The sequence below is a fragment of the Myotis lucifugus genome, unplaced genomic scaffold, assembly GCF_000147115.1.
Source record: "Myotis lucifugus unplaced genomic scaffold, Myoluc2.0 scaffold_565, whole genome shotgun sequence".
Lineage (NCBI taxonomy): Eukaryota > Metazoa > Chordata > Mammalia > Chiroptera > Vespertilionidae > Myotis > Myotis lucifugus.
In genome coordinates, this window is record NW_005871613.1 from 263939 (window position 1) to 273721 (window position 9783).

A 9783-nucleotide genomic window follows, 5' to 3' on the forward strand; every position below is an offset into this window, starting at 1 on the left:
CCGGCAGCGGTGGAGTGGACTGTGATCTGCGGGATAGTCCGGCCGGAGAGGGGGCGTTGGACCTGGCCTGCTCGGGGAGGGGCGCTCCTCGTGGCTGGAAAGGGGCCGAGTGATTCCGAGTGCAGCCTCCGTCTCCGCGGCGAGAGGCGTCTGTAAGTGACGGGGCGCCGAGCCCAGCATTGAGGTGAAAGTCAGCCCTGCTCCGTGCCCAGCGAGGAGCACTTGCTTTTAAAGCGTCTTCACTGAAGCAGTTTGAACAAACACCCTGTCATTTCTAGGAACGGAGATTTCTAGAGACTGGAGAGGGCCTGTGGGCTCCGTGAGGACTTAATCCTGGCCTGGGTCCAGAATAGCCTTGTGGCTCCAGAGAGCGGAGGTGGCCGGGCACGTGGTGGTCAGTGTCCAGCAGATGCTCACAGTGTCTGAGCGTGGGGCCTGCTCTGTCCCCAACAAACAGCCGTGGAACCGGATCCGCTGGTTCTTGTCTGAAAACATTTTCCTAAACTATATTTTTAAGAGGTTGAAGCCAAGACTAAAATTGGGTTTCGTGTGTCCAAAGGCCAAGTGACTCTTGTAAAGGAATAGTTGTGACTCACTTTGATCTCCGTGTCATCAGTTTCCTACCCAACTCCTCAGTGTGTAAGGATGTAGGCACTCCAGCTCAGGCGGCCACGCCCGCTTCGAACCGAACTGTGGTACCTGAGCGAGACGTCTGTGCGTAGAAAAGAATGTTTTCTTCTTTCAGTATTAAATCATGGAGGGCTTTTAATGTTGACATTTGCAGAAGGTTCGCGTCTGTCGGCCAGAGTCTGCCTAGAGACTGCCAGACAGACGGCAGCACTTGCGCCTGCTGTTACAACATGGTGTCTCAGTGGGCAAAGAGATGTTCGATGTTCATTGGTTTTAAAACCTAAAACAACAAGTAGCCGTTCTGGGGTGACAGCGTTGGGCTTTTACGGGCAGGTCCCAGGGACGGTGCTGATCGGACGGCTGGGACTGCCGCGCACACGGCATGGCACGGGCGCAATTCTGGGAAGTTGGGCGGGAAGTACGAGATGGAATTCGGACTCATCCTGCCTGCCGTCTAGTTTGCCTTGACTACCACAGTTTCCTGCTTTTACTTTGTATCCTTAGTGAAAGGCATTTTGCCTCACTTGCTATTTCTCATTTTGGTGGTAACTTCCAGAGAAGCTCTATCCAGCCTTTAGTGACGGGTACATTAAGTTGATTTTCAAGAAAGAGGACCAGTCAGCATTAGAATCATGGCGAGCACAGCGGCAGGTGTGTGGCTGCAGCCGCTTGATGCCTGTAGCCTGTCACTTCACCCATAAATGTGAGTAACAATTGGGATCCTGTCAGGGCGTCATTGCCGTTTTAATAATCATGGGATGCTTCGTCACTTCCGTTTCTGTTCCCACTCAGAGTCGGTAGCCGTGTTGTTGGAGAACGTGGCGCTGCTGCCATTTACGATGCTCAGTATTTTTTTAAAGCACTTGTGCGTTTGGGGGAAACTGAGTTATTGGGAGTTACTGAAGAGGGCCTCCCTGATGAAGTATTTTGTGTGTCTGTATAGGAATAATCATGCCACTCTTACCAGAACATGGCTTCTCCCCCTGGGGACTGAAGCGCAACCTGCTGCCGCCCAAATTCCCGCCTCCCATCCGTGGAGGTGAGCCCGCCAGCCTGGGAGCATGAGGAGCTGAGGGGACGGCAGCATTTTTAATCCTCACGTGACGGAGGATATGCTTTTTATTGATTTTTAGAGAAAGGGAGAGAGAGAGAAACATTGATCAGTTGCCTCGCGCACATGCCCCACCAGGGGTTGAGCCTGCACCCTAGGTATGAGCCCTGACTGGGAGTGAAACGTGTAACGTTCGGGGTGCGGGACGACAGTCAAGCCAGCTGAGCCACGCCGGCCAGGGCAGGAGGCCTAGATTTTTTAAAGGACAGGTGTATCTGCCCTGTGTTCCTGTTAGAGACGGGGCAGCACACACAGAGAGACAGACGATGAGTCTCTTTATAGTTGGCCCCGCACCGACAGCCTCGAGCCTCTGCCCGGCGTGGCCATTCGCCGTGACTGTGTGTGTGTCATGCTTTGGCCGCCTTCTGCGCGCTGCGGGGTCAGCAATGCAGTGACCTGCAGGGTGTCCGGAGTCCGCTTCCCTCAGGGTCTCACCCCTGCGCATGGTGTTCAGGTTAGTTTTTAGTGAAGTGTCCGCTGGCAGCCTTAACCTGGGTTTTAGATTGTGTCTCAAGTCTCAGAGTTTTAAACTTCATCTGTTTCTTGAATCTAAAAGGGGCTTTTTGAGTTAAGAACTTCACGTCTGCTGACATGATCTCTGCTCTTCACACTGACTCTAGAGCACGTGAAATGTGACTTTTCTCTAATGAAGTCAGATTTGCCGTGTGGAGTGGCTTCCTGTGATCGCAGTACTGCAGCCTCGTACCCGATGCAACTGCGGGTGTGCGGGGCCTGTGCTGGCTCCCAGGGCCCCGCGCTCCGTCAGTGTGAGGACCGTCAGCTGAGCTGAGTCCGCACTGTCAGCTGGTCGAGGGCCTCCCACATGCAGATACAGCTTAAGGCAGGGCTGTTTCTGAAAACATGGTGTGAAATTAATGAATTTAACAGGGAAATGGCTTAAAGGTGTCCTGTGAAGAGCTTAATCCTTTTGCGTGTGAATCTTTCTCCCCGTCTTTATCCAGTTGGGTGGCTCAGCATTTCGTAGCTTGCCTTTCTTTTGAGTGATAACTGTACTCTCGTGGGGAGACTTAATCCACCATGAGGCCCTGGGAGTGAGTTTGGCTATAGCAGCGCTGCAGGGGGTGCCACACGGTGTCTGTCCGTTCATTCCCGGCTCGGGGGGAGTTGAAAAGGGGCAGGTGGAACTCATGCCAACAAAGCAGGGGTATAGGCTGTCTGGTTGAAATACTGTAAGTGGGTCGGGAGAGGTACATTTCAGAACTCGGAATGTCATGTGTGTTTATGAGGTCAAAAATGGTTTACTTCGCCATCGTGACATCCTGTTACTTGCACAGGAAGATCCTGTAAAGTGGTCGCATTAGAGGATGTAAGAGGCTGTGGCGGCCTTGAGGCGTTTCCGACTTCATCAGTTTGTCACTTGGCTAACAGACTGGGTGGGTTCAGGGTGTTTGGTTTTGGTTTGGGTACTAGTTAGAATTAAATGCAAAAATCAGTTAAGTCTTTTCAAGACTGACTCAGATTTGTACTTTAATGTATGAAAGGAAAGGGAATAATCAAATTTGTTTATACAAAAATACACTGTATAAAAAAAGGAAGTCTGTGTTGTGTGTACTGATATGTAGTTTATGTTTACCCAGTGCCCATGCTATAATCTTTGTGTTCCGCTTTGAATTTTTGTATGTTTACATATGACATTTTTTGAAATAAAAAGAACAGGCATTTAAAAACTTAAGGTTAGCCCTAGCCAGTTTGGCTCAGTGGATAGAGCGTTGGCCTGTGGACTGAAAGGTCCCAGGTTCGATTCCGGTCAAGGGCACATGCCCAGGGTTGTGGGCTCGATCCCCAGTAGGGGGCATGCAGGAGGCAGCTGATCCATGATTCTCTCTCATCATTGATGTTTTTCTCTCTCCTCCCTTCCTCTCTGAAATCAATAAAAAAATATTTTAAAAAATAAAAATAAAAACTTAAGGTTATAAAAGGGAGATTTTTTTAAAAAATTTTGCCATCTGATTAGGTGGTGTGTTAAGACTTCGTGTTTAAATGATAACTTTAAGAATAATAACACCTTTTGCTTGGAATATCCCGCCATCCAGAAAAATGGCGGCTTCCCTCCATTGCACATGTGTACATAGCGTTCATTGTTAGACTGTAAACTCCTCTAGGGCAGGGACTGTCCATTTCGTCTTGGTACTTCCGGCAGCACCGAGTTCAAGCACCGTGCGCGGGAAGGTGCCGTGGTCCGGAGTGGGAGGGAGGAGCCCCTGCCACCTTTAAGATGGGGCGCGGCTCACTTCTCCCAGGCGCTCAAAACGGCAAAGAACTCACGACCCAAGTGGGTCGACTTCTTTCTCGGGTTGAACCAGATCGTGCCAGATCCTCCGCACCAGCCAGCCTTCCTCTCCTGAACACAGTGCCCCGGCACCCTGAGCTTTTCTCTCCCGTTAGGGCAGCGGGTTCGGGGGAAGTCTGAAGTGGGAAGAGTCTAGAGAAAATGTAGTGGAAGTCTCGGAGGGTGTCCATGTCACTGCGTAGCCCTGTTTTTACTAAAGAAGGCGTAACAGACCCGCTGTCTCTACCAGTCAGCTGCCAGCCAGCTCTCCAGCTAACGAAAGACCTCTGATGTTAGCTTTCTCCATTTTGGATGTCCCTGTTGCTCATCTGATTCTAGTCCTTAGAATCTAATAAAGTTGCTGTGAATATCCAGTGCTGTACATAACGACAGTTTTGTAAAAATGTGATGAAATAACCTCAAATATGTTGTGTTTTGTATGCAGAGCCACTAGTATTGTTACCCCAGCCAGCTTTTTATTCAAAATAAAAAAATAACAGAATTATTTGTATATTGAGTGCGTATCTTAGCAGGTTTGCATGAGTTGTAGAGAAGCTCGGAGGCCTCCCTCGGCCTGACAGCAGCAGAAGCTGTGCCCAGGAGAGAAATGGCCATTGCCAACTACCTCGGGGTCCATCAGCCTCCGCTTTATTCCACTAAACACTTGAGGGGAAATAATCAACAGAGCATCAATAACGTGAGACCACACATTGTCCACATCAGGTAAATAGCACCTGGTGGTTACGGAAAACCAAGTACCGAATGCAATAATTGCACAACAATAAACATGAACTCAGACCAGCACTCCTGCTGACAACCAGAAAAGCTAGACAAACACCGGCCAGGATAAATAAAATGAAAAAACACACCTAACGGTATCATAAGACTGCTGAAAATCGGAGACAAAGGTTCTGAGCAGTGAAAGAAAAGAGACAGGTCACCTTAAAAGGAGGGTAGACGACTTTGAGCGGGTTTACTGATGGGAACGGTGGCAGTGAGCTGGCGCTGGGAGGCCCATCCCAGTGCTGCCCCGAGCACTGCTCACTGGAAGCAGCCCTTCCGGCCGCACTGGGCTCTGGTGGCCTAGGAGGCAGAGCCGCCGGAAACAGCAGCCTCTGTGTGGGACTAGCTGCCCGATCACGGAGTCGGGAGTCGGAAAACCAGCTCTCGGAGGAGGATTGGTCCCGGGTCATTCCCGGGGAACCACCGGGAATCGGTGCCTCCACGGCCACGCTGAGCCTTGGTGGGTTAGAGGTTCTGAGCCCAGGGTGGGTCGTGTTGAACCTGAAATTGATTTCCGCCTGAGCATTTATGGCCCTTGTACAGTGGGGCCTTGACTTACAAGTGTCCCGACTAACGAGTTTTTCTAGATACGAGCCGTCTCTGGCCGATTTTTTCCTTTGAGTTGCGAGCTAAAATTCGGGTTACGAGCCAGCTTCAGATACCCCACCGCTAGTTGGCGCAGCGAACGTCACAGTGAACGCCACAACATCAGCCCAGCATCAGTGTCTCACTCGTTCACTTTATGATTTGACATACGAGTAATTTGAGTTACGAGCTCCATCACGGAACGAATTAAACTCGTAAGTAAAGGCCTCACTGTATTACCTCTGTTTTCCCTTGTGGTGAGGTTCGGTCCTGTTTTTCTCTCCTGATCCCCAGTGGGGGGCACACAGAGCATACTGCACTGCAGGGCTGCAGCAGGTGAGCCCCGGGGCTGCGCCTGCGGATCCTCTGTGGAAGGCTTGTTTCACAGATAACGCGGGCCCCCACCTGCACCATCCGCGCGCTGACTCAGCGTGGGCAGCCGAAGGGGCGGCTGGCAGAAACGCCCCCTGCCCCTCGCCGTGCCCTGTGGCCGGGTCCAGTGTTGGACGGCGTCCGCACCCGAGCATGTGTCTTCCTCGTATCCCATGAACTTGCTTGGTTGTGAGATGGCAGTCGTGTTGGGGAGTCACCTTTCCTCGGGGTGACTCCAAAACAGTGGGGGTGGGAAATGATGGGTGAACATGGTCTCTGGGAGGGAGGGTTCTGAGGGGTGTTGCACGTGGAGGATCCCCGTGGGACTGCACCCAGGTGCCCGCAGCGGGGCCTGCCCGTTACCTAGATTGTGTTGGCTCTCCCTGTCCTGTCTCCCATCCCCACCCCAACACCCGTGCTGAAGCCACAGTCTGGTCTCAGGGTCTGCTGTGATGGGAACCCAAATAACAGGTGCAAAAACCCCTAATGAAATACTATCAAACTGAACTTTACATCACAACCAAAGTGATGTACTCTAGGGAATAAACCTGTAGTTAAAAATACTGTAATGTACACATTTGTTATTGAAAAATTTGTCAAGAGAGTAGCCCTCATGTTGTACTCTTCCCTCAGTAAAAAAAAAATAAAGAATAGAAATGTAAACACCCCGGCCAGTGTGGCTCAATGTTTGAGGGTCGACCCAGGAACCAAGAAGTCACCAGATCGATTCCCAGTTGGGGCACGTGCCCGGGTTGCAGGCTCAGTCCCCAGTAGGAGGTGTGCAGGAGGCAGCCAATCAATGATGTTTCTCTCTCATCAATGTTTCTATCTCTCTATCCCTCTCCTCTTTCTAAAAATCAATAAAGGAAAAATATTGTTTAAAAAGTTACAGGGCAGTAATCCCATTGGTGTTCGTGCCCACTGATCTGTCCACCTGTCCGTCCATCTATCCATCCATCCACTCACTCCAAACTTTTCACTCGGGTTATTTCTAGTAAATGACAATAATGGGTTTTATCGTAGTGAGGACGGGAGTTTCACTATCAGATATGTTTCTGTTGTATGGTTTTTTAAAATAAGTAACATTTTAATATTTATAATGTCATGATATTTCTATTTTTAAATGAAAGCATGTCCCATGATCAGCTAATATGCTTTTATTTTCTTGCCTCTGAACCCTCACATGTGCCTCAAAACTCAGCCCCCAAGTCACTTTCATCTCCCCTGGTCTCCCATGAGTCCCGCCCGTTCCCACTGAGTCAACTCTGCTGATGTCTTAGGTAGCGGCCAGCGCTGTCGTTAGAACAACAGGGCACATCTCCAGACAGTCCTAACCACACCACTGCCACCAACCTTGGACGCCCGAGGCAAAGAGGTGCATGCTGGGAGGACAGAGATGTAGCCTAGGACCCAAGGGCAGAAGTGGGTCTCAGGAACCATCAGGACTCAGATGGTTCTCTCATTTCTGCCATCTTTGTAAGACGCCAACCTCGGGGGGCAGCGGTTTTGTCCCGTTTTTCTGTCCTGCACCCCCAGTGGGGGGCACACAGTAGGCCCTGGGTAAACGTGTTGAATGAGTGAAAGGGGGGCATTGCTGCCTCAGATGTCCTCCTCCCTGCAGGCCGCCAAGAGAGTGAGCAGCTGCCCCCGTTCTCTTTCCAAATTCCTGGGCCGGAGAAGCTGATGGGGCAGCTGGGCGCCACCAGCAGGTGCAGCGCGGGTCTCATCCGCTGCCGGCAGGTCCCACAGAGAAACACCTGTGGAGGCTGCGGGTGGGGTGGGGGACCCCACAGGGGCCCCTGCACCGCCTGCATTTCCCACTGTGGGGGAGCAGGAGAGAGGGGACTTCTCACGCAGACAGGGGCCAGGGTGTCCCGCTGGGAGCCGAGCGAGGCGAGAGTTTGTGGTGACCATTTATGATAAAAGAGGTTGAAAATGAACCAAGGACTTACATTCACGGCAACATCGGAATGATCTGTTCTCTTGCAAGTGAATCCGACCTCAGTGACCTTCCAGCACAGCCCCCATCTGGACGTTAACAAGACATTGCCCCTGGGCAGCAGGACGGAGCCTCCTGGGGCCAGGAAGCTCCCAGACCGCCCAGCGGGAACAAGAGGCTAATGACCCGCCCTCCGCCCAGTTAGGCCGCGATCTGCCGCCTGGGCGCCAATTAGAGCCGCAGCCCTAACCCACGGCCCCAGCTGGCGGGAGCACGGCCTGCAGAGCAGGGAGGGAGGAGTCTTCTGTTCCCCGCCTGTCCTGGGCGTGTCCTGGGCAGCGACCTACAGGAGCCGGAGCTTGTTGGGCCCACCCAGTGGGTGCCCAGCGCACCTCAATGAGACCGGAGCTGAGCCCGTGTCCAGTCAACGCCAGCGGAGGGGCCTGGGGAAGCGGGGGACGAGCTCGGGGGTGCCGTCCCACAGCTCGCCCACACCTGCTGGGGGTGCCACGCCGCCTCACGGGTAGCCCTAGTCCAGGCACTTGGGTCCTGGCCCTTCTGCTGATGGACAGGGCAGTTCTAGACACGCGCAGCTGTTCCCCAAGACGCGCTAGGACCCCGTACAGGCCAGACTTCAGGTCCCACTGGAGCGGCTCCGCCGGGGCCTGCAGAGCCCACAGCACCCAGGAGTGGCCACGGAGGACAGACAGCCACACCTGAGGCTGAGCTCCTGTCCTGTTCATGGCCCCGCCCACTCACCACGGGCAGCCTCCGGCGGGTTGTTCAACTCCCCAGCCCCACTTCCTCATTTAAGGATAAAACCCGTGGCTGGGGTGGTGAGAATGAGGCAGGGCCTGCGGGCGGTTACCGTGGGCAGCGGTGCGGGCCCATCCTCAGCCTCTCGCTCATTTCACCCCACAGGCCTGCTCGGTGCTGCCAGGAGGCAAGGACTGGGTCTCATTTTACAAGGCCTGAGATTGCCCGAGGTCACACAGCCTCATGGGACCCAGGCTGCTTCTTCCACAGCCCCGCTTGGCGGCCTCACGCTTGGCGGCCTCAAGTGCCTCAGAGTGCTGCCCCGGGGGTGCAGGGGTAGGACTGCTCTGGGGGGAGCCAACGGTGTGGGCCACCCAGAGAGCAGGTGGTAAAGTAAGCATCAACGGGTAACTGAGGAAATGACTGCTTGTCCTGGCGGGGATGGCCCAATGGATAGAGCATCGGCCTGTGGACTGAAGGGTCCTGGATTTGATTCCCAGTCAAGGGCACATACCTCGGTTGCAGGTTTGATCCCCAGCTCTGGTCTGGGCATGTGCAGGAGGCAACCAATCGATGTGCCTCTCACATCAATGTTTCTCTCCCTCTGTCTCCCTCCCACTCTCTCTAAAAATCAATGTAAAAAAACCATATCTATTTATCTACAGGTGAGGATTAACAAAACAAAACAAAAAAGAAATGTCTGCTTTCTGACAACTGCAAAACAAAACAAAAAAGAAATGTCTGCTTTCTGACAACTGCTCTTTGGCTGAGTTTTTACATCCAAATGGTGTTTCCTGACAGTTCCAGTACAGTGAGATCTCCTCTGGTGTCTGAAATGGCAAGCGAGGGGGAGGGGAGGTGACCCCAGAGGAAAGTGGGAGGGGGAAGGAGGTGACCCCAGAGGGGGAGGGAAGGGGGAGGGAGGTGACCCCAGAGGGGGAGGGGAGGGGGAGGGAGGTGACCCCAGAGTGAGATGGGAGGGGGAGGAAAGTGACCCCAGAGGGAGAGGTGAGGTGGAGGGAGGTGACCCCCAGAGGGGGAGGGGAGGGGGATGGAGGTGACCCTCGATGGAGAGGGGAGGGGTAGAGAGGTGACCCCAGAGGAGAGGCGAGTCTGAGTGCAGGTGACCTCAGAGCTGAAGGAGAGCGCAAGAGACAGTTGCAGAGAGAGTGAGCCCTCATTCCCTGAGCCCATGCCCACAGCACTGCCCTGAGAGGACGGTTTGTGGCTGCGCTATGGAGAGCTCCTGTGAGCGAGGCCCAGGCCCGACTCACTGACCCCTCTAGCATGAGGGGCAGGCTCGTTAGGGCCCCATCT